The sequence below is a fragment of the Schistocerca americana genome, chromosome 4, assembly GCF_021461395.2.
Source record: "Schistocerca americana isolate TAMUIC-IGC-003095 chromosome 4, iqSchAmer2.1, whole genome shotgun sequence".
NCBI lineage: Eukaryota > Metazoa > Arthropoda > Insecta > Orthoptera > Acrididae > Schistocerca > Schistocerca americana.
In genome coordinates, this window is record NC_060122.1 from 737,675,021 (window position 1) to 737,701,036 (window position 26,016).

At 44.0% G+C, this 26,016-nt stretch overlaps 1 protein-coding gene across 3 annotated transcripts in view; it reads right to left on the minus strand.

Annotated features, from left to right (window-relative positions):
• The window catches only part of LOC124612947 (Na(+)/H(+) exchanger beta-like), a 1,149,910-nt gene that overhangs the window by 383,255 nt on the left and 740,639 nt on the right, over positions 1–26,016 (minus strand). For all 3 annotated transcript variants that reach the window (XM_047141462.1, XM_047141460.1, XM_047141461.1), the window contains exon 5: positions 14,396–14,448. The gene's annotated coding sequence lies outside the window, so the exon portion shown is untranslated. The remainder of the gene's footprint in view (positions 1–14,395; positions 14,449–26,016) is intronic.

Sequence of the window (26,016 nt, forward strand, 5' to 3'; positions counted from 1 at the left end):
AGGGTTTTATTAGAACCAAAAAAATACAAACGTTCAAAAAATGTCCGACAGATGGCGCTTCATCTGATCAGAATAGCAATAATTAGCATAACAAAGTAAGACAAAGCAAAGATGATGTTCTTTACAGGAAATGCTCATTATGTCCACCATCATTCCTCAACAATAGCTGTAGTCGAGGAATAATGTTGTGAACAGCACTGTAAAGCATGTCCGGAGTTATGGTGAGGCATTGGCGTCGGATGTAGCCTTTCAGCATCCCTAGAGATGTCGATCGATCACGATACAGTTGCGACTTCAGGTAACCCCAAAGCCAATAATCGCACGGACTGAGGTCTGGGGACCTGGGAGGCCAAGTATGACGAAAGTGGCGGCTGAGCACACGATCATCACCAAACGACGCGCGCAAGAGATCTTTCACGCGTCTAGCAATATGGGGTGCTTTTTTTGGTTCTAATAAAACCCCATTTCATTCCAAGCATTTGTGTCAATTTTTATCTCTCTACCTACATTATTCCGTGGTGTTTTCAAATATATACTGACTTTTTGATCACCCGGTACAATGGTACACGTCCATTGGAGAATGAAGAATGTGTGTGGGGCAGCATGTCTGTCCTAGACCACCACTGTGGGATGATGCGCCAGGTTCATCATAACGTACGTACTCATATCGCAAATGTAACGTAGAAGTTACGCCTACTCAATCTTACCGGAGGCTGTGCCATTGCAGCAACGAATACAAATGTCATGCATAATGGCGGACCAGCGCACTTTCGTCACAATGTGTGCGAACATCCGACGCAGACATTTCACGAACGCTCGATTGGTCAGGGCGGGGCCCACACTTTGGCCTGCCCGTTCCCCAGACCCCAATTCCCTAGACTTTTGGTTATGGGGATACTTGAAGGAATTGATCCACGCCACGCCAATCAACGATGTGGAGACGCTACAGGGTCGCGCCTTCAATGCGTGCCAGCAGATACAGCAACTGAGTATGCTTCAAAGGGTGCATCATTCCTTACGCCGGGGGGCAGAGGGGTACATTGCCATTGTAAGACGTGTATATTTCTATTGTCTACTGTCAAAACACAATTTATGTAAGATGTTTATATTTTATTAGTAGGATTAAGTAGTAATAATTAATATTTGTCATGTTGGAAATAATTGTGGTAGCAGGGAATGTCTGCACCAAAGTATTGTTGGCAGGAGAGACCGCACATTGATATAATTTTAAAAAGGGCGGGAGAGACCGCGTATGGATACATTTTAAGAAAAGAGCGGGAAAGACCGTTGAATGGCTCTGAGCACTATGGGACTTAACATCTATGGTCATCAGTCCCCTAGAACTTAGAACTAATTAAACCTAACTAATCTAAGGACAGCACACAACACCCAGCCATCACGAGGCAGAGAAAATCCCTAACCCCGCCGGGAATCGAACCCGGGAACCCGGGCGTGGGAAGCGAGAACGCTACCGTACGACCACGAGATGTGGGCAGGGAAAGACCGTGCATTGATACATTTTGTAACGGTAGCAGGGATTGTCTGTACCAGAAAGCATTGTTGGTGGGAGAGACCGCACTTTAGCGTTCGTAGGCAGTCAGTAGTAAGCGAGAAGTGAAGCGAGTCGGTAGCAGGTCTGAAGCGAGAGGTTGAGAGGAGCGGTGTGCCTGCCAGCCACCAGCTACGATTTACAAGAGATTATAATCGAATGTACAGAGACATCAGCTCACTATTGTCATAAGAGGAACTAATATTATTGAATTAGTTTTTTGAGAAACTCAAGATTACTGAAGGTATTTTGCGCAATGCTAGTTGTAAGATTATTGTAAAAAGTAAGTCCCATTTGAACGTTCGTTAAATCATTTCATTCAGAATATAATGAATTTTTGCCAGCAATATTGCATTACTGATTATAATCCATCCAAAAAACCATCAACGTAAAAGTTTGCGAAATTTTATTGTTGTCAAGAAAAAGTTTAACTATGAATTACGTAACGTCAGTCAAATTAATTAAAGAATAACATCAGCTTTGGTATTAAAGAATAACGTCAGCTTTGGTAATAAATACAGCCACTTATTATGACAGCCCACCATCAGCTAATAAAGTATAGTAAAACAGAGTAAGTATATTCATGTCACAGTTCGATGTAACAGTCAGATGGCGATGCAATAACAGTAAAAAAGGTAAGGAACAGTTTTGGGTTATTGCAGATAACGACTGAGAGCCACGACGACGACACATTCTACGTTTCGTCGAAATAATCAGAAAATCACTTTTAATAAGCAGCAATTAAATTTGTAGGCGAAGATTGAGATAGAGAATAAATTTCATAGGAAAGATTTAATTTGATATTATTAAGCAAGAGACAGAAATCCTAAGGGAAGGTATCATAGGTTACCGTAGAAGGGAAGGTTATCATTAACAAAAGAGATATAGAGGGGACGGGAAGGTTTCAACATCAACCTGTATGTCCCTCACATCAGGCTTACACACACTCTTCTCTTTTGCTATGAAACGTTCACTTTCATTTTCTCCATGCCCCGGAGATTCACGGCGTCGCCATTGCCTGAATCTACGTACTTTTGGCGAAGTGGGGTGTGCGAGACAAATTACGGGATTTACTGCTCCGCGGATTTACTCGGAAACGTTTATTTGCTCACCTGGATAAACTTTCTCCATTGATACACAAGTAAAATAAATCTACATAAGGGTCAGCAGCCTCGCTTTGACCCGCGAGACAGGATTGTGATTCTCACAAGTCCGTACTCGATAATTAAAATACCTGTAGTTATCTAACAGCTCTCAAGAAGAAATTCCGACGTCAGGCCCCTGAACTGGAAGACACTGAGGTGACAAAAGTCATGGGATACTTGTTAACATCGTGTCGGACCTCCTTAAGCCCGGCGTCGTGTAGCAACTCGATGTGGTGTGTGCTAAATCGTTGGAAGCCCGTGCAGAAAAATTGAGCCATGTGCCTCTAAAGCCGTCCATAATTACGAAAGTGTTGCCGGTGCACGATTTTGTGCACGAACTGACCTCTCGATTAAGTGCCATAAATGTTCAGTGGGATTCATGTCGGGCGATCTGGTTCGCCAAATTATCCGGAATGTTCCACAAACCAATCGCAAACAACTGTGATGTGGTGACGAGGCGCATTGTCATCCACAAATATTCTATCGTTGTTTGGGAATATGAAGTCCAGGAAGGGCTGAAAATGGTCTAGAAGTAGCCGAACATAAGGATTTCCAGTCAGTGGTCGGGTGAGTTGGAGAAGAGAACCCAGTCCATTCCATGTGAACACAGTCCATACAATTACGGAGCCACCATCAGCCTGCGCAGTGCCTTGTTGACAACTTGTTTCATGGAATTTGCGCCACATTCGAACCCTGCCATCAGCTCTCATCAACTATCATCAGGATTCATTTACCCGGCCACGGTTTTCCCGTCGTCTAACGTCCAGCTGATACGATCTCTAGCTCAGTAGAGGTGCTGCACGTGCTGTCCGGCTGTTAGTAAAGGCACTAGCGTCAGTCAAGTGCTGCCAATTAGCGCCAAATTTTGCCGCACTGTCCTACTGATACTGTAAAGTGTACTGTCATATCGCTGGCTTAGTTGTGGAGTATCTTTGCGGGCAGCCGTGTCTGTAGACAGTCGAGCGCGGGACACGGAAATGATATGTTGTGTTGAGGGTAGCTCTGCATGTGAGAGGCATTGTTAGTATTCAGGCTGAAGTGTTGCTACAAGTGCTGTTATAGTTAAGTGCTGATATGGAAATGGTTCAGAGGAAAGTGCGTCAAGAAGTAATTAAGAATGAGCAGTGCCGTCAATAACGTATTTGTGTATCATCTCGTTGCGTGTCGCACAGCATCGATCATCCGCGCCGTGTTCGGTCTCCCGGAATGAACTGATGTGAATCAGTAGGAATTAGTTACCATAAAAGAGTGCAGTCAAGTGCCAGTGTCTTGTATCGAGCCTGAGGACGTGCGTTCGGTCATCGCGTTCCGCATTTATCAACGATCAGCCGCGCCGCGACGGTTACGCGCACGCGCATACAAGTGAGAACTAAGAAACTGAAAAATTAACTTTACGAACAGTGTTATATCATTACTAGTGTCAAGGAGGACTGGTACCAGATATCTGTATGTGTGACGAGCGTAAGAACTTTCGTTCGATCATTCGGCTTCTGCATCATCAATAATCACCAGCGTCGTGTCGGTTACGCGTACGCTCGTCTCGAATGATATTGTGGACAGATAATCATCAAGATTGTTAATTGGGATAAACATTTACGCCTTAGAACGTAAACAGTGCAACCTGTGATTCCTTATCGTCTCAGAATACAGATGTTCATACCAGAGTAGGACAGTGTTGTGCTTGACTTTGGGTGGCTCCCCTAAACCCACTTGCATATTTCGATAGATAATTTCAGGAAAGCCAGCAGCAGTGTGGAGCAGAACAGTACGACCGCCGCGGGATTACCAGGTACGTGGTGTGGGCAGGGCGCACGGTCAAGCAACGGTCGAAACAATAGTTTCAAAGTACCCCCCCCCCCCCCACCCCCCACCCAATTGTACTCCCGGGCGTGTTACATCTACATCTACATTTATACTCCGCAAGCCACCCAACGGTGTGTGGCGTAGGGCACTTTACGTGCCACTGTCATTACCTCCCTTTCCTGTTCCAGTCGCGTATGGTTCGCGGGAAGAACGACTGTCTGAAAGCCTCCGTGCGCGCTCTAATCTCTCTAATTTTACATTCGTGATCTCCTCGGGAGGTATAAGTAGGGGGAAGCAATATATTCGATACCTCATCCAGAAACGCACCCTCTCGAAACCTGGCGAGCAAGCTACACCGCGATGCAGAGCGCCTCTCTTGCAGAGTCTGCCACTTGAGTTTATTAAACATCTCCGCAACGCTATCACGGTTACCAAATAACCCTGAGACGAAACGCGCCGCTGTTCTTTGGATCTTCTCTATCTCCTCCGTCAAACCGATCTGGTACGGATTCCACACTGATGAGCAATACTCAAGTATAGGTCGAACGAGTGTTTTGTAAGCCACCTCCTTTGTTGATGGACTACATTTTCTAAGCACTCTCCCAATGAATCTCAACCTGACACCCGCCTTACCAACAATTAATTTTATATGATCATTCCACTTCAAATCGTTCCGTACGCATACTCCCAGATATTTTACAGAAGTAACTGCTAGCAGTGTTTGTTCCGCTATCATATAATCATACAATAAAGGATCCTTCTTTCTATGTATTCGCAAGACATTACATTTGTCTATGTTAAGGGACAGTTGCCACTCCCTGCACCAAGTGCCTATCCGCTGCAGATCTTCCTGCATTTCGCTACAATTTTCTAATGCTGCAACTTCTCTGTATACTACAGCATCATCCGCGAAAAGCCGCATGGCATACGTCCCACAGTAATTTCAATGCAGTGTTGCCTATCTGTTAGCACTGACAACTCTACGCAAACGCCGCTGGTCTCGGTCTTTAAGTGAAGGCCGCTGCGTTGTCGTGGTGAGAGGTAATGCCTGAAATTTGTTATTCTCTGCACACATTTGACACTGTCGATCTCGGAATATTGATTTTCCCAACGATCTCCGACACGGAATGTCCCATGCGTCTACCTCCAACTACCACTCCATTAATCCCCCGTCGTGCGGCCATAATCATGTCAGAAACCTTTTCACACGAATCACCCGAGGACAAATGGCAGCTTCGCGAATGCACTGCCCTTTTCTGACTTGTGTGCGCGATACTACCGTTATCTGTATACGCGCATGTTGCTCTCCCGTGACTTTTGTCACTTCAGTGTATGTTTACCGATAATAGATCAATGCACTGCCTCCAGCTGGTTACCACAACAACAAAACAGGAAAAGGAGCAAACGGGATAAAGTGGCCACTCTAAGAAAACGGTAATTTTCACTAACATCATGTCACGTGCACGAGTAACATATCAGTATAAGCAGTATACTTTCTGTGACTATAAAACGCTACTACTGTTACTGAAATTCCCCTCTCGTAGTAGAAAACTGTTGTTAAGTGAACGTTTGCAAAGAGGCTCTTTTGCCAGGTAGGTACGGCAAAGTGGCCAGAGACAAAGACTAGGAAAAATAAAGACTGCTACGGTCACAGGTTCGAATCCTGCCTCGGCCATGGATGTTTGTGATGTCCTTAGGTTAGTTAGGTTTAACTAGTTCTAAGTTCTAGGGGACTAATGACCTCAGCAGTTGAGTCCCATAGTGCTCAGAGCCATTTGAAGGAAAAATAAGTTCAGATGAAGTGGTTCAAATGGCTCTGAGCACTATGGGACTCAACTGCTGTGGTTATTAGTCCCCTAGAACTTAGAACTACTTAAACCTAACTAACCTAAGGACAGCACACAACACCCAGCCATCACGAGGCAGAGAAAATCCCTGACCCCGCCGGGAATCGAACCCGGGAACCCGGGCGTGGGAAGCGAGAACGCTACCGCACGACCACGAGATGCGGGCTCAGATGAAGTGGAATCGAGTTTTCTGGTTCATATGTTTGGGTGTTTGCTCTTAAACAGTGTCATCCAGTCCTCACCTGCCACCTTTTTCTTTTTGTTGAATAGGTATGGTAGATTATTCCACTCTATTATGGTAGATATTTCTATTCTATTATGGTAGATTCCACCAAGTGCTGCAAACCAGTTACTTATACGCCATCACATCTGCGTTCCATGTCAAAAATATAGTTAAGGAGCTCTCCCTCTTTCTTTCGATTGAATACAAATTTGAAGTTCCCGAGAATCTTCTTGTTTTCAGTAGCATCATCGTTATTTTTAAGAACTCTCCTTCTAAGTGTGTCTCTTATGACACAGTACAGCTTGGCTGTAGCAGACGGCATATTTTCTTTTCTTGCGGTGTCTAATGCATGATGCATAGTTTAGGAATCCTATGTTTGCTGAAGTGATTTTCTTAAATAATTTGATCGCATCTTAACATAAACATGTAATAAGGGAACATAGTTTTTCACCAAGTTATAAAGATACTGATATCTAAGTGTACTTATTTTATGAAATACTCTTGTCCTATTGTCAATTCCATTGTCTTGAAACACGGTACAAGGTATAATATATATGTTATCGGACAATGGTCACTTGTGCACCTAGCCCTGTCAGGCGATTGGCCACTATGCCCGACTGGACGCCATTACGGTAAAGTTTGTCTGAAACCGAAATTACATATCCTAGGCAATTTAGAACACGTGGTTTAGAATGCTAAAACATAAAGTTTTACAAGTATTGTGGCAATTAACTGTCAGAATATATGTTTTTTTCAATACATGCAAATTAATTTGCCACTTTACCTTACTTCGGACGCAGAGAAAATTGTAGACTAGCGCGCACAGCTATCACCACGAAACTCGCTGACAAATCCAAAGTAGTCTCTGTGATTACTTTTAAATGTTCGCTAATAGGCCACAGGAACCTCCAAGATAATGAAAGAAAGTGGCTACTTTACTTGCCCCAGCCACTGCAGCCGTCTTCAACTTACAGTTCATTGTCAATAAGGAAAACGTCACACACAAACACCACACTCAAACTGCATGTAAACGAAAGACATTTACTTGTTACAATTCATCCTAGGCATGTCCATCACTTTTATCCAACACCACCTGCAGCGAACTAGTGGTTCCAAGCTCTGCTCTGGGGCCTTTTCCTACGGCTTACTACACGCTCACTAGTCCTCAACACTCGTCGTTAAAATCGGCAAAGTGCCTAGCCAGAAATTCAAGCCCGCGCAGGGGGACGTACTTTCGAATTTTCCGTTACGCAAAACAGTAATCTCATTGATCGCGATCATTAACTCCAAGTCAACGACAAGATAACCACGGCAAGCTACCTCAACCCCACGAATGCCGCCGGCTGACTTAGATTTCGCGAGCTCCAGACAGCTCCACAACGTCATTGAATATTCAGGCTTCCGACCGATTAGACTCCTGACTGCATGCAGTTTGTTTGACACCTTCTCTAAGGCGCTGCTTCTTGCGTGCACTTTTAGAATCTTCCCTGTGAATGTTGGCAAACACAGGCCGTGACGGGAATTAATAGCCCTAGAGATGAGCCTAGATGTCACCGATCACTATCCTTTTAAGAAGATTGAGGACAAACCGTCCCATCAAGTGCAGGCTGAAGAAAGCTTCCTTCCACAACGAACCGAACCTGTCGTAGGCAATAACCACAGGAAGAGCACACAACTATGACTAGGAAATGATATGTACAGCTATTGTGAAATTTCAGAGAGTTCATCCACTAAAGCAAAGCTGTCAATTTTCCTAAACTATAATCGATTTTGTGCCAACATTTTCGAAAGTTGTAACGTTATGAAGGACACTGTGACGAATCACAAAATAAGAGGACAAAATAAGATAAAGTCAAGGAATTGGAGATTTTAATCTGTCCAGGTGAAGAAGGCATTTGGAGGCTTTCACAGATGAAGCGAGAGCTGGTGGCCACCAGGACAGGTGCGAGACCGTCGCTCGCTCTCATATTCGTAAAGCATCGAAGCGGGCGCGGAGCATGCTGCCATCAGGCGAGGTAATCAAAGAGGCTGAAACGGCCTGTGTGTAAGGAAACGGCTATGGCAAAAAGTCATCATCACTAATTACAAATAAACGAATAAAAGAATATGGAGGAAAAAAGTAGTTCATTCTCACATTTTTTACTTCCAACTTGCTGCAAAAGTCATAATTTGGTAGCGAAAATCGTAAAAAAATGACGAAGTAAGAATAGAAAACCAGCTTAATGCAGGAGAAGGAGGCTCCTGATTGGTCAATTTGTACCGCCTTTTCTTGGGAGACAAAGTTTCTAGAGGTAGAAATGACCACTTGGATAGCTGATCAGCAAGGGAAGGAATATCTGTCAGACAGAAGACGAAATCAGAAAATGTAGACTCTGACTTAAATCATTTTGCATTCAAAGCGAATGGATTCTCTCATGGGTAGCAGTATTATTGATACACTACTGGCCATTAAAATTGCTACACCAAGAAGAAATGCAGATGATAAACGGGTATTCATTGGACAAATATATTATACTAGAACTGACATGTGATTACATTTTCACGCAATTTGGATACATATATCCTGAGAAATCAGTACCCAGAACAACCACCTCTGTCGTGTTAACGGCCTTGATACGCCTGGGCATCGAGTCAAACAGAACTTGGATGGCGTGTACACGTACAGCTACCCATGCAGCTTCAACACGATACCACAGTTCATCAAGAGTAGTGACTGGCGTATTATGACGAGCCAGTTGCTCGGCCACCACTGACCAGACGTTTTCGGTAGGTGAGAGATCTGGAGAATGTGCTGGCCAGGCAGCCACCAGTCGAACATTTTCTGTATCCAGCAAGGCCCGTACAGGACCTGCATCATGCGGTCGTGCATTATCCTGCTGAAATGTAGGGTTTCGCTAGGATCGAATGAAGGGTAGAGCCACGGGTCGTAACACGTCTGAAATGTAACGTCCACTGTTCAAAGTGCCGTCAATGCGAACAAGAGGTGACTGAGACGTGTAACCAATGGCACCCCATACCATCACGCCGGGTGATACGCCAGTATGGCGTTGACGATTACACGGCTCCAACGTGCGTTCACCGCGATGTCGCCAAACACGGATGCGACCATCATGATGCTGAAAACGGAATCTGGATTCATCCGAAAAAATGACGTTTTGCCATTCGTGCACCCAGGTTCGTCGTTGAGTGCACCATTGCAGGCGCTCCTGTCTGTGATGCAGCGTCAAGGGTAAAGGGTAACCGCAGCCATTGTCTCCGAGCTGATAGTCCTTGCTGTTGCAAACGTCGTCGAACTGTTCGTGCAGATGGTTGTTGTCTTGCAAACGTCCCCATCTGTTGACTCAGGGATCGAGACGTGGGTGCACGATCCGTTACAGCCATGCAGATAAGATGCCTATCATCTTGACTGCTAGTGTTACGCGGCCGTTGGGATCCAGCACGGCGTTCCGTATTACCCTCCCGAACCCATCGATTCCATATTCTGCTAACAGTCATTGGATCTCGACCGACGCGAGCAGCAATGTCGCGATACGACAAACCGCAATCGCGATGGGCTACAATCCGACCTCCATCAAAGTCAGAAACGTGATGGTACGCATTTCTCCTCCTTACACGGGGCATCACAACAACGTTTCACCAGGCAACGCCGGTGAAGTGCTGTTTGTGTATGAGAAATCGGTTGGAAACTTTCCTCATGTCAGCACGTTGTAGGTGTCGCCACCGGCGCCAGCCTTCTGTGAATGCTCTGAAAAGCTAATCATTTGCGTATTACACCATCTTCTTCCTGTCGGTTAAATTTCGCGTCTGTAGCACGTCATCTTCGTGGTGTAGCAATTTTAATGGCCAGAAGCGTATATTTACTACATTAACTGTTGTTATATTTAGACGACTGAATAGATCAATTGCTAAGTTTAAAAGTATCTTCGTAGCTATAGCTTCTCAGCGGACGAAATGAAACTTGATGGGCTTAGTGAGTATGTGATGTTATTTCAGTGATTACGAAATAGAGTTGAATTTACAAAGAACTTGGCAGTATGAGCCCACTTATCAGCTGAGCACCTCGTGTGGCCTGATGCGTACCCTGTTTCAGTTGGGAAGAGCGTCATAAAGCCGTTGTATCCTCTCCTGAGGAAACTTGACCTACAACTGTTGAAACTGTCTGATATCCCGGCTACTGGCACTGGGACAGAGTTGACGACCAAGATGGTCCCACGCACGTTCTATCGGAGATACATATGGCAGTCTTGCTGGCCATGGGAGTACCTCAATCTCAAGCAGACAGTTCATAGAGACAAGTGCCATGTGTGGACGAACACCGCGCTGTTGATAAATGACACCACGGTACTTTCGTATGGGGGGGGGGGGGGTAAAACATGAGCACCCAAGATGCCCAGGACATAACGTTGTGTTCCCTCAGTCACTAACAGCTACACCAGATGGGTTCCCACAGAATGACGCCAAAAGTAACACCGCCTTGCCTCTCAAAAACATTCCAACTATAAGATGTTCCCAGGTCGCGCCATACTCGCCGACAATTGTCATCTAGGGCTGAGCAGAACCACGACTCATCGCTGAATACAATAAGACGCCATTTATCAGCAGCCCATGCTTCCCAGTCATAACACAATTTCTAATGCAGACGATTGTGTTATGATGTTACCGGCAACCTAAGCACGGCGTGGTAATTCCCTCGTCTGACTGTTGCTAGTCTCTGATCAATGGTGCGGGAGCAGATGGGTTGGTGTTACGATGCGCTTGGCGCACAATGCAATATCGGAACATTGATGACAAATATGGCCGCCCTCATGTTCATATGCAGCCCAAAATCGGGCCACTGGCAGATCATAACGCGTCACAAATCTAGATATTGCACGATTCAACCAACCGTCCAAATGAAGACCCCCAACAAGGCATCTTTGAAACTCTGTCAGATCCTGATAAATCTGTCTCACACTAGTATGCGGCGTCTCTTTGTCCTTTACGGTGATCACGCATCGTCTGACGGAATTCATGTTCCTTATACACTGACGCGCCAAAGAAACTTTTATAGGCAAGCGTATCAGATACAAAGATATGCAAACAGGCGGAATATGGCGTTGCGCATACAAAACAAGTGTCTGGCGCAGTTGTTTGATCGGTTACTGCTGCCACAATGGCAGGTTATCAAGATTTACTATGTGTACAGGTATGAAATGAGCGTTAAGATACAAATGTGTCGATAAGGAACATTTGTTGTGAACGAGCCTTAATTTTTTTTGTTTGGTTGGTATGACATCTCTCAAAGATATCATGGAACAAACAACATTATATGTTATCATCGTGTTAACAATGTCGAATTTTGTACCAGAAAGTGATGATTTACGGATAGCATTAATTTTTTGTTTTCATTTGGAAAAAAGTTCTGCAGAGTCGCATCGAATGCTTGTTGAGGCATATGGTGATCACGCTCTATCAGAAGCAACATGCAAAAGATGGTTTTAACGGTTCAGAAATAATGATTTTGATGTAAGAAGTGAAGAACGTGGAAGATCACCAAAAATGTTCGAAGACGCCGAATTGGAAGCAACATTGGATGAAAATGATACTTTGAGTCAGAAGCAAATGGCAGCAATCCTCAGTGTTGCACAACAAACAATTTCTGACCGTTTGAAAGCTATGGGAAAGATCCAAAAGTGTGGAAAATGGGTGCCACATGAATCGAATGAAAGACAGATGGAAAGCCGAAAAACCATTTGTCAAATTTTGCTTCAAAGACATGAAAGAAAATCAATTTTGCATCGAATTGTTACTGGCGATTAAAAATGGATTTATTTTAAGATTCCTAAACGGAAAAATCATGGGTTCATCCGGGACAACCATCAAAATCGACTGTAAAACCAGATCGATTCGGCAAGAAGACAATGCTCTGTACTGGGTGGGATCAGAAAGGTGTGGTGTAACATGAGCTTCTAAAATCCGGTGAAACTGTGAATACTAATCGCTACAGACAACAAATTATCAATTTGAACTGTGCATTGATCGAAAAAACATCAGAATGGGCCACAAGACATTGCAAAGTAATTTTTTACACGACAATGCACCTAGACTCAAAGCAAAATTGGTTCAGGATACAATCAAAACACTTGGCTGGGAGCTGCTACCACACCCGCCGTATTCACCAGACTTGTCCCCTTCCGACTACCATTTGTTTTCATCAATGGGACACGCATTGGCTGAGGAACACTTCGATTCCTACGAAGAAGTCGAAAATTGGGTGTCTGATTGGTTTGCTTCAAAAGACGAACATTTCTATTGGCGTGGTGTCCACAAATTGCCATAAAGGTGGTCCAAATGTATGGAAAGCAATGGTCAGTACTTTGAATAAAATGTTTTTACCTTTCAATTCAAAATTAGTGTTTCATTTTCACAAAAAAACGCTCATTTCATACCGGTACACCTGGTATGTGAGTGTGAACGTGCTGTTATAGTCGTCGCACGAGCGATGGGACACAGCATCTTCGAAGCAGCGATGAAATGGGGATTTCCCCGTTCGACCATTTCGCGAGTGTACCGTGAACGTAAGGAATCTGGTAAAACGTAAAAATCTCCGACATCGCTGCAGCCGGAAAAAGATACTGCAAGAACGGGACCAACGAAGACTGAAGAGAATCGTTCAACGTAACGGAAGTGCAACCCTTCCGCAAATTGCTGCAGATTTCAATTGTGGGTCATCAACAAGTGTAAGCGTGCGAACCATTGAACGAAACATCATCGATATGGGCTTTCGGAGCCGTAGGCCCACTCGTGTACCCTTGATGACTGCACGACACAACTCTTTACGCCTCGCCTGGCCCGTTAACACCGAAATTGGACTGTTGATTACTAGAAACGTGTTGCTTGGTCGGACGAGTCTCGTTTCAAATTGTATCGCGCGGATGGACCCGTACGGGCATGGAGACAACCTCATGAATCCATGGACCCTGCATGCTATCAGGGTACAGGGGACTGTTCAAGCTGATGGAGGCTCTGTAATGGTGTGGGGCGTGTGCTGTTGGAGTGATATGGGACACCTGATACGTCTAGACACGACTCTGACAGGTGACACGTATGTAAGTATCCTGTCCGATCACCTGTATCCATTCATGCCCATTGTGCATTCCGACGGACTTGGGCATTTCCAGCAGGACAGTGCGCCACCCCACACGTCCAGAATTGCTACAGAGTGTGTCCAGGAACACTCTTCTGAGTTTAAACACTTCCGCTGACCACCAAACTCCCCAGACCTGAACCCTATTGAGCATATCTGGGATGCCTTGCAACGTGCTGTTCAGAAGAGATCTCCACCCCTGGTACTCTTACGGAATTATGGACAGTCCTGTAGGATTCATGCTGTCAATTCCCTCGAGCACTACTTCAAACATAAATCGAGTCCATGCCACGTCGTGTTGCGGCAATTCTGCGTCCTCGCGTGGGACCCTAGACGATATTAAGCACGTGTACCAGTTCTTTGGTTCTTCAGTGTATACCCTATCAGGCAGTATTAAACACTAACAACACTAACACACTGCGTTGGGCTTTCCACCTTTCGCGGACAATTGCAGCTCTAATCATTTGCACACCCACCAACGCTGTGCAAATGAACGAAGTTATATTGACATCCGATTATGTCTTTGTGTGCCTTACTTTTTTTGTCGGGTATCTTATATTAACATCATATTTTGCATTTTGAAAAACATTGATTCATAGAATCGAAATGAATTAATAATCGTGGTGAAATATGTCATTGAGTACTTTCAGGATATTCTAATGCACGACATCAGGACAAATACTGGAGATTATGGCCACATACCTTCTGGAGCTGTACAGCCGTTCTCCTCCAACAGCAGTTTAAATCATCCAAATCTGTAAAGATAAAGTACGTTTCAGAGAATGAAAGCAATCTTTCTTGCGGTATCAGTAAATAAATTTTTCATGAGTAATATTTTAGATCTCTGCCTACATGGCGCCAACTAAAGTTTTTACCACTGATCATCTGAAAAAGACCCGTATCGCTTGGTTTTTTTTTTTTTTTAAAAAAAAAAGATTTGTTTCATGAACTGGAAAAATGTGCAGTTAATCATCTCATTTGTAGAACATCTAGCTTATTCAAAGAATATTCTTAGCCGGCCGCTGTGGCCGAGCGGTTCTAGGCGCTTCAGTCCGGAACCGCGCTGCTGCTACGGTCTCAGGTTCGAATCCTGCCTCGGGCATGGATGTGTGTGATGTTCTTAGGTTAGTTAGTAGGTTTAAGTAGTTCTAAGTCTAGGGGACTGATGATCTCAGATGTTAAGTCCCATAGAGCTTAGAGCCATTTGAACTGTTTTTGAATATTCTTATGAAATACATTTTATGTCACGACATCCAAGTTTTCCACTGCTGCTTCCTTGTGTAAAATCTTCTCGGTATTCAAATCCCGTCAAATTGGAGTTGATATTCGAGGTTTCGAAGATTGAAACCGTGGTTTACAAGACTGTGACTGGTCGGGAGACGTTGCTTGGAATTCTAACTTCAACTGGTGGTGACGTCACCTGGCGAGCGGGATTCGCATGTGCGAAAGTGGGTATGCGGACGTATACCACCCCCGAGCTCTGCCCCATCGGGCAGCGGTTGAGGGGCCCCCAGCATCACATCTCCCCTTAAGAGTTTGATGTTCGGTTGTATTTCTCTGAAGGCGCTCCGCTTCAAGTGCTCGACTTCAGGCACCGCTCAGATTATAACCTCCGCCTCTGTTAAAATTCTTGCTGCACGCGCAAATTTCTACCGCTGCTTTTATTTCGGAATCCAAGGAGGTCCATACGTGGGAGAGAACCCTCGTTTCTCAGAGCTGATCTTCTGCCCTTCTGTACTGCTTTGTTCCACGTATCGCTCAGTCCTCAAGTTGTCAGTAGTCTACCTGATGTGCCGTTCAAAGACGAATAAGTTTTGTGGTTGTCCCTCACATGGACACAATGCACACATCTATCTGCACGTGCGAGAAACACGATTGTTGTGAGAAGGAAGAAGAAAGTTGGCGTTGAATAGAGGAGAGGCGGTGGCGTTAAATTCCTAATCAGCAGACTCTGTGCCAATGTCATGCCTTAAATTCCAAACGTCTCTACAGTGTCTCATGAACTAAGGACGTGTGACACTGTTGACCATTATCCGTTCGTCGGATGGGAACCTTAAGCATGGCGGCTCCCTTGGTGCTATTTGGGAGTAGTAGGCTATGTGCCAGCTACGTCATACTAAACAGTCTTAGCTTTACTTTAGACTATGACGCAGCTAGGCACATAAGAATTTCAAGATTTGACAATTACTTTAACCTCCCGTCAGATTTTTCTTACAGATAGAAATTATTTATCCCGCCTGTTTCTGACAGTGTGAAATCGGAAATTTGTGGTAAGGTCTTCTGGGACCAAACTGCTGAGGTCATCGGTCCCTAAGCTTACGCACTAGTCTTTTTTTTAATTTCTTTAGTCAAAGCAATAGTATCATACATGATAACCCCACCACTTCATACATTAGTGGGTCTTGAGATCTACAATACGTTCAATAACATTTAGCAGCATTTACTAATTCTAATTTTAACCTTCTTACATGCTACAGGATGTGAGATGTTAGTTATTCAATGGGTAAGAACTAGTCTCTATACTGTAATGTAACTATTGTAGATGCTACCTCCTGCAGCGTTACAGGCGTGCCAGTGAATGTATAAACCTACTTTTCGGCCGTGCCCACCGAGCTAGTCCCCTTGGGCATGCCCCTGGCACCGGGCTAGCCTTTACAGAAAATCGCTGCAAGTACTGTTTAAGGGTATCTTAATCTGCTTTCTACTTAGAAATTGCCTAACCACTAAGTCATTATCGGTGTGCAGTTGTAAAGTCCGAGATATTTGCGCATTACTTAATCTAACTTAAACTAACTTACGCTAAGAACAACACACACACCCCATACCCGAGGGAGGACTCGAACCTCCGACGGGGTTAGCCGCGCGGACCTTAGACCTCGTGGCTACCCCGCGCGGCCTGACAGTGTGACATCGTCCAATTATTTAAATAGTTATTAATGGATGAATGTTTATCTGGAGAGTAATTTCCAAACAGAAACTGGGGGAACTTAGCAATATCGAACTCTCTACTGTAAGTTCCGTGTCCCACAAATTTTTTTCTGCGTCGCCACCCAATTTAATTGAAATTGGGAAAATTTAATATACTTTATAAGAACTGAAATAATTACTGAATTGGTAAGCGTAACTAATGTGTTAACATTAATGAAAATATCCAGGTGAATATATGGAATGAGCACAAGGGAACAATTTAAATACCACCGTTAAATCAAATAATTCAGAGCATGCGGGAGATTAATCCTCAACAAAAAGAATAATACAATGAGACAAAATCTACAAACATAAGGCCTGCCTTTTGCACTTCAGAAACGCTGGGTGGGATGTATTATTGATAATCTTACAAAAGGGGTCAAGTTTGTCTCAGAAACAGTCATCATGGTTTAACATAGTTTATTAAAATGAAACATCATATTAAAAATACACAAATTAATTCTAAACTATGATCTGCCGTTGCCTTTTGTTTAATTAATAAACTCACTCACTTTATTGTTATATTGACGACTGAGGTACATTGCGGTGATAAATGAAAAGGAAATAATAGACGCGCAAGGGAAAAGTTCACACAAACATACGCGTTCAAATATACATGAATAGAGACAAAAAGAATTTTGCCCATCACAATACTTCAAAGGGTCAGAAGTTCATCCTTGTCGGTGTGATTCAATTATTGTAATAAGAATATTATAGAACACTTTTCGACAAAGAAATTTATCTGCATCACCTTGCAAATGGCTCTGAGCACTACGCGACTCAACCTCTGAGGTCATCAGTCGCCTAGAACTTAGAACTAATTAAACCTAACTAACCTAAAGACATCACACACATCCATCCCCGAGGCAGGATTCGAACCTGCGACCGTAGCGGTCGCTCGGCTCCAGACTGTAGCGCCCAGAACCGCACGGTCACTCTGCCCGGCCCATCACCTTGAACATGAAACTAAGGTATTCTGGAGTGAAACATTCGCAAATGCCGTGAATATTCATGAACGAAGCAATATTACTAAGATGTAAGCATAGGCTTCCGCGGCCGTTGTCTTCTTCAATAAAATTCTTCAGGGTATCAGACCGCATCGTCATAATTTAAAATGCGCCAACGTTTCGGCCAGCGTTGCAGCTAGCCTTCATCAGGTTAACGTAAGGCCCTGATGAAGGCTAGCTGCAACGCTGGCCGAAACGTTGGCGCATTTTAAATTATGACGATGCGGTCTGATACCCTGAAGAATTTTATTGAAGAATATTACTAAGACTTCAAGAACGCAGATGTAAACCGTGTGGAAGCAAGTACCAACAAAATATGACGCGTAATTAAGAATAACACTTATTTAAGATGGTACTGAAATTACACACCGTGAAATCACCACCACGTGGTATCAGAAAAGGTACACAATCTGAAAACTGAAACGAAATGAAAGGTGGAAGAAATAACACACACACACACACACACACACACACACACACACACACACACACACACACACACGAGAAACGGTCATACATACAGCGGAGGGGGTAAAAATTCCTTTGTCTTGACTGAGAAAGCTACGTTGGCTACACTGTTGCTACCACAGCAGACAGACAGATGCTACTCTGCTACTATATGTAAGACAAATTCAACATAACGCTCACTCACTCATTCATACAGATGATGAAGAGAGAAAGGACATTTGGGAGCACAAAATGTAGGTAATTTACATAGATTTGGATGCTTATTGGAAAAATTGATACTTTAATGTGTGTACCGCTAAATAGAGACAAACACGAACTACAAAACTAATATTACAAATAATTGAGCGTGAAAGCACGAAATACAAGTTAAACAGTATGAATCGAATCTGACAGAGACGTTTCATAGTCCCTCCATGTGGATGCTATCTTCACTCTCTCAGTTCTCCCAAAGTTCCGTCCTTTCCGTTGAGTAGTGCATCACAAGGAAAGTCCACCGAAAGCATGTTTTTAAAAACTGTTACTTGTCCAGGATAGGATAAGACATTAGCTGAGAAAATTCTCTCCCCTTCCCCAAGTAGATATGTTATACCACACAACCAGACTATACGTATAATGCGACTTTTGTAACGCTATTATCACACAAAATTCCTAATTTTCGTCAATTACTCGCAAACGAGGTTCCACCAGAGTGGGTGATACCTGGTATCTTAACGTACATCACTGTATAGGTAGTTTCGCACCACTGGGGACCTCTCCTTGTTAGCACACAAGTTATAACACTAAAAACATCAACTACAGGAAGCCGTTGCGTACTGATTTGTAGTTTCTCGTCATTTTATTACAAAAAATCGTAGCTAAAGTGACGTATCAGATAGATTATATATTGGTAAGACAGAGATTTGGGAACCAGGTTTTAAATTGTAAGACATTTCCAGGGGCAGATGTGGACTCTGACCACAATCTATTGGTTATGACCTGTAGATTAAAACTGAAGAAAATGCAAAAAGGTGGGAATTTAAGGAGATGGGACCTGGATAAACTGAAAGAACCAGAGGTTGTACAGAGTTTCAGGGAGAGCATAAGGGAACAATTGACAGGAATGGGGGGAAAGAAATACAGCAGAAGAAGAATGGGTAGCTTTGAGGGATGAAGTAGTGAAGGCAGCAGAGGATCAAGTAGGTAAAAAGACGAGGGCTAGTAGAAATCCTTGGGTAACAGAAGAAATATTGAATTTAATTGATGAAAGGAGAAAGTTTAAAATTGCAGGAAATGAAGCAGGCAAAAAGGAATACAAACGTCTCAAAAATGAGATCGACAGGAAGTGCTAAATGGCTAAGCAGGGATGGCTAGAGGATATAGAGGCTTATCTCACTAGGGGTAAGATACATACTGCCTACAGGAAAATTAAAGAGACCTTTGGAGATAAGAGAACCACTTGTATGAACATCAAGAGCTCAGATGGAAACCCAGTTCTAAGCAAAGAAGGGAAAGCAGAAAGGTGGAGGGTGTATATAGAGGGTCTGTACAAGGGTGATGTACTTGAGGACAATGTTATGGAAACGGAAGAGGATGTAGATGAAGATGAAATGGAAGATATGATACTGCGTGAAGAGTTTGATAGAGCACTGAAAGACCTGAGTCGAAACAAGGCCCCCGGAGCAGACAACATTCCATTAGAACTGCTGACGGCCTTGGGAGAGTCAGTCCTGACAAAACTCTACCATCTGGTGAGCAAGATGTATGAGACAGGCGAAATACCCTTAGACTTCAAGAAGAATATAATAATTCCAATCCCAAAGAAAGCAGGTGTTGACAGATGTGAAAATTACCGAACTATCAGTTTAATAAGCCACAGCTGCAAAATACTAACACGAATTCTTTACAGACGAATGGAAAAACTGGTAGAAGCCGACCTCGGGGAAGATCAGTTTGGATTCCGTGGAAATACTGGAACACGTGAGGCAATACTGACCTTACGACTTATCTTAGAAGAAAGATTACAGAAAGGCAAACCTACGTTTCTAGCATTTGTAGACTTAGAGAAAGCTTTTGACAATTTTCACTGGAATACTCTCCTACAAATTCTAAAGGTGGCAAGGGTAAAATACAGGGAGCGAAAGTCTATTTACAATTTGTACAGAAAGCAGATGGCAGTTATAAGAGTCGAGGGACATGAAAGGGAAGCAGTGGTTGGGAAGGGCGTAAGACAGGGTTGTAGCCTCTCCCCGATGTTATTCAATCTGTATATTGAGCAAGCAGCAAGGGAAACAAAAGAAAAATTCGGAGTAGGTATTAAAATTCATGGAGAAGAAATAAAAACTTTGACGTTCGCCGATGACATTGTAATTCTGTCAGAGACAGCAAAGAACTTGGAAGAGCAGTTGAATGGAATGGACAGTGTCTTGAAAGGAGGATATAAGATGAACACCAACAAAAGCAAAACGAGGATAATGGAATGTAGTCGAATTAAGTCGGGTGATGCTGAGGGAATTAGATAGGGAAATGAGACACTGAAAGTAGTAAAGGAATTTTGCTATTTGGGGAGCGAAATAACTGATGATGGTCGAAGTAGAGAGGATATAAAATGTAGACTGGCAATGGCAAGGAAAGCGTTTCTGAAGAAGAGAAATTTGTTAACATCGAGTATAGATTTAAGTGTCAGGAAGTCATTTCTGAAAGTATTTGTATGGAGTGTAGCCATGTATGGAAGTGAAACATGGACGGTAAATAGTTTGGACAAGAAGAGAATAGAAGCTTTTGAAATGTGGTGCTACAGAAGAATGCTGAAGATTAGATGGGTAGACCACATAAGTAATGAGGAAGTATTGAATAGGATTGGGGAGAAGAGAAGTTTGTGGCACAACTTGACCAGAAGAAGGGATCGGTTGGTGGGACATGTTCTGAGGCATCAAGGGATCACCAATTTAGTATTGGAGGGCAGCGTGGAAGGTAAAAATCGTAGGGGGAGACCAAGAGATGAATACACTAAGCAGATTCAGAAGGATGTAGGTTGCAGTAGGTACTGGGAGATGAAGAAGCTTGCACAGGATAGAGTAGCATGGAGAGCTGCATCAAACCAGTCTCAGGACTGAAGACCACAACAACAAAGTAACGAGTTCTCGAGAGAGCCTTAATTTGCTGATACTTGGTTATATTTACACAACGAACCCTATGAGAAAGAAAACCCATTAAATACGACTTTTAACGCTATAAAATATGGTGGCTCAGTACTGCTTGCGAGTTAGAAACGTGTCACACCAAGTTCCTCTCCACAAAGCAGAATTGTAACACGCCAGATTCTTTACTTCAGGCTCCACACTGTAGTGAAACATTCGACGCTATCACGTCACCAGCTCCTCGTCCACGTGCGTTCCACATCTGCGTCTAATCCATGCTCTGCAAACCAACGTGAGGTGTATGGCAGAGTGCATCTCCCACTGTATCAGTTATTACGATTTCCTTCTGATGTATGGAGTTCGGGAAGAGTGATTACTGAGAGTGCAGTAATTATTCTCATAGTGTCCGCACGGTCCCTATGCTAGCAGTACGTAGGGGAAAGTAAAGAAAAACGGCTCTAAGCACTAAGGGACTTAACATCTGTCATCAATGCCCTAGAACTTAGAACTACTTAAACCTAACTAACCTAAGGACATCACTCACATCCATGCTCGAGGCAGGATTTGAACCTGCGACCGTAGCAGGCGCGCGGTTCCGGACTGCAGCGCCTAGAACCGCTCGGCCACACCGGCCGGCTAGGGGAAAGTAGTATATTCTAGAACGGCACGCAGGGGTGATTTGTGAGCAGTCTCCATTCTAGACTGATTGTACTTCCCCAGTACTCTACCAATAAACCGAAGTCTCCCATCCCCTTTACCCATCAGTGAACCTGTGTGATCACATCATCTCATATCCTTACAAATTGTCATACCCAGGTATTTGTATGAGTTGGCTAATTCCAACAGTGACTCACTGATGTTACAGCCATACAATACTACGTTTTTTTTCATTTTTTGAAGGGTACAATTTTACATTTGTAAACATCTGAAGCAAGTTGCTAGTCTCTGCACCACTCTGAAATCTTATCAAGATCTGACTGAATATTTACGAAGCTTCTTTCAGATAGTACTTCATTATAGATATTTATCTCATTTATTTATTTCATTAGCAGTACAGAGTAACCCACCGCCTTGAAATGTAAGGTGGGTCGGATGCTTCTGAAACTAATAGCAAAGACTTCTCATTGTTACAGTCTTATTGGTATACAGTTGTTAATGCTTTTTTTAAATAGTATAAAGAACATAATATATAAAGATTACTCTGAGGTTAAGCGAACTGAATGCTTAACAGTTGTTAAAATGGTTCCATATAATTTGTTACTACCTAGTTGACGAGAATAATTATACAATACAAATGTCAAAGAAAAATAAAAAATAAGAAAATGTAACACAATGAGCGTGGTTAAGAATAATTTGTAATATAAAGAGGGAAGTGATATGCTGTATTTGTATGAGTAATATAGTCTAAGTAGCATGTTGGATAGTAATGGCCTATTTCTATCTATTTCAGATGAGAAGGTTTCGGTACAAACTCGAGCTATTCTCAACTGAAATGGTTTGCGCTAATGTATGTTTACACATATTATACAGATTAATTGCTGATTGAACACTTCATACATGGAATACATGAATTTTAGCTTCACATGAGAAATACACTTATGTTTGTAGCTTGTTAGTTGAAATATAATATAGTTCATTGCTAATTGAATGCATCATTCCTTAAATAACTTAATACATTTCTGATATATGAAATTTATTGAGTAAAGCTTTGAATAGAGAAGAGAATATACTTCTGTCTGTACACAATAAGACGAGCAATTCATAACTGCTTGTGTGCAGTATACTTGAATCACGATGCAGGATGCTATTGGGGAGAAGGAGCCTCGGAATAAAAGTCCTTCGAGCCTTCTCCTCCCAAGCAACATTACCCTGTTACTACAGTCTTAGTATGTGGTGCGAGTGTTTATTTGTTTTATGATTGTTGTGTTGTTTGTGACTGTGTTGTGGCATGCAGTGTCACACATTGTTGGTTTTGGTCCCTTACATGTTGATCCCTTCTGAGTCATGTTCACTTAGTTTTCCTTCCTCGGTTTCGGAATCTGTGGTCGTGTTTGTGTCCTCCCATGTTGTTTGTTGTGTTGTTTGTGCTTGTCTACACCTCCTTCCATATGGGTTTTGGCGCTTGTATTCTTCGTGCAGAGTGTTCGATACAATATCGGCTACGCTATTTATTGTGTTCCAGTCATCGGAATTACGTATTATTCTGGCGATGTCATTGTCGTTCTGTATAGGTCTCACTTGTGCTAGCGAGTTGCACAGCAGTGTGACATCTTCTGGTGTCCCAATTTCTCCGCATACGCATACTTCACCGTCAATTAGTCCCATACGGTTTAAATGTACCGGATACGGCCCGTGGCCTGTCAGGAAATGGACCATCCCCGGCTTGGGTCGACATGTTTCAGTTGTAGTCTTTCGTGTACATCAGGAAAGAAAGAGTGTACTCGGCGACCCTTACCGGATGCATCCCAGTCTCTCTGCCATGTTTGAATCCACCATTGCTTCATTTGTGTTTTGATCATAATGTTGGTTGCTGTAATTTCGGTGACTTTATCGAGCCTGTCCCTCTTAAGCCAGTAAAGTGCAGCTCTGTAACGTATTGTTATGTCTATAGGGCAGGTCCCCATCACAAAACAAAGTGCCTCTAGTGACGTGGTGCTGAAAGCTCCGCTCATTATAGATAACTGCATCATCAGCATAAAGCCTGATTTTACTATTAATATTGTCTGCAAGGCCATTATTATACAACACGCACAACAAGGGTCCCAGCACACTTCCCTGGGGCACACCCGAAGTTACTTCCACATCTGACGATGACTCTCTATCCAAAATAACATTTTGCGTCCTCCCTACCAAAAAGTCCTCAATCCAGTCACAAATTTCACATGATACCCCGTATGATGGTACTTTTGACAATAAGTGTAGGCGTGGTACGAGTGAAATTCTCGGAAATTAAGAATCACAGCTTCCACCTGATCGCCTTTGTCCAAAGCCTTCAGTATATCATATGAGAAAAGTGCGAGTTGGTTTTTTGAAGTCCCGCTGGAGGACGGCCTTAGGCTATCAGGATAGTTAAAGCGAGATTTACGATGAAGGCAGCAAGTAAGTTATAGACTCCTGGAAATGGAAAAAAGAACACATTGACACCGGTGTGTCAGACCCACCATACTTGCTCCGGACACTGCGAGAGGGCTGTACAAGCAATGATCACACGCAGTGCACAGCGGACACACCAGGAACCGCGGTGTTGGCCGTCGAATGGCGCTAGCTGTGCAGCATTTGTGCACCGCCGCCGTCAGTGTCAGCCAGTTTGCCGTGGCATACGGAGCTCCATCGCAGTCTTTAACACTGGTAGCATGCCGCGACAGCGTGGACGTGAACCGTATGTGCAGTTGACGGACTTTGAGCGAGGGCGTATAGTGGGCATGCGGGAGGCCGGGTGGACGTACCGCCGAATTGCTCAACACGTGGGGCGTGAGGTCTCCACAGTACATCGATGTTGTCGCCAGTGGTCGGCGGAAGGTGCACGTGCCCGTCGACCTGGGACCGGACCGCAGCGACGCACGGATGCACGCCAAGACCGTAGGATCCTACGCAGTGCCGTAGGGGACCGCACCGCCACTTCCCAGCAAATTAGGGACACTGTTGCTCCTGGGGTATCGGTGAGGACCATTCGCAACCCTCTCCATGAAGCTGGGCTACGGTCCCGCACACCGTTAGGCCGTCTTCCGCTCACGCCCCAACATCGTGCAGCCCGCCTCCAGTGGTGTCGCGACAGGCGTGAATGGAGGGACGAATGGAGACGTGTCGTCTTCAGCGATGAGAGTCGCTTCTGCCTTGGTGCCAATGATGGTCGTATGCGTGTTTGGCGCCGTGCAGATGAGCGCCACAATCAGGACTGCATACGACCGAGGCACACAGGGCCAACACCCGGCATCATGGTGTGGGGAGCGATCTCCTACACTGGCCGTACACCACTGGTGATCGTCGAGGGGACACTGAATAGTGCACGGTACATCCAAACCGTCATCGAACCCATCGTTCTACAATTCCTAGACCGGCAAGGGAACTTGCTGTTCCAACAGGACAATGCACGTCCGCATGTATCCCGTGCCACCCAACGTGCTCCAGAAGGTGTAAGTCAACTACCCTGGCCGGCCAGCAAGATCTCCGGATCTGTCCCCCATTGAGCATGTTTGGGACTGGATGAAGCGTCGTCTCACGCGGTCTGCACGTCCAGCACGAACGCTGGTCCAACTGAGGCGCCAGGTGGAAATGGCATGGCAAGCCGTTCCACAGGACTACATCCAGCATCTCTACGATCGTCTCCATGGGAGAATAGCAGCCTGCATTGCTGCGAAAGGTGGATATACACTGTACTAGTGCCGACATTGTGCATGCTGTGTTGCCTGTGTCTATGTGCCTGTGGTTCTGTCAGTGTGATCATGTGATGTATCTGACCCCAGGAATGTGTCAATAAAGTTTCCCCTTCCTGGGACAATGAATTCACGGTGTTCTTATTTCAATTTCCTTGAGTGTAATTTACTCCTTTTTATCTTTATTCATATAGAAGATATAGTCATTAATTAAAACTTCCGGGCTGAATTCCCGTGGTCCATATATAAAACTTCTTCTCCTTCCTGACGTTTCGTTGCTTACTGCGGGCAACATCTTCCGAGGCGATTCGGCGACTGGCTGCCAAGCGCTGGAGGTCCCGCTTATATAGAGCGCTTAGATGGGGCCACCACTCATCACGTGCTTTCGACTT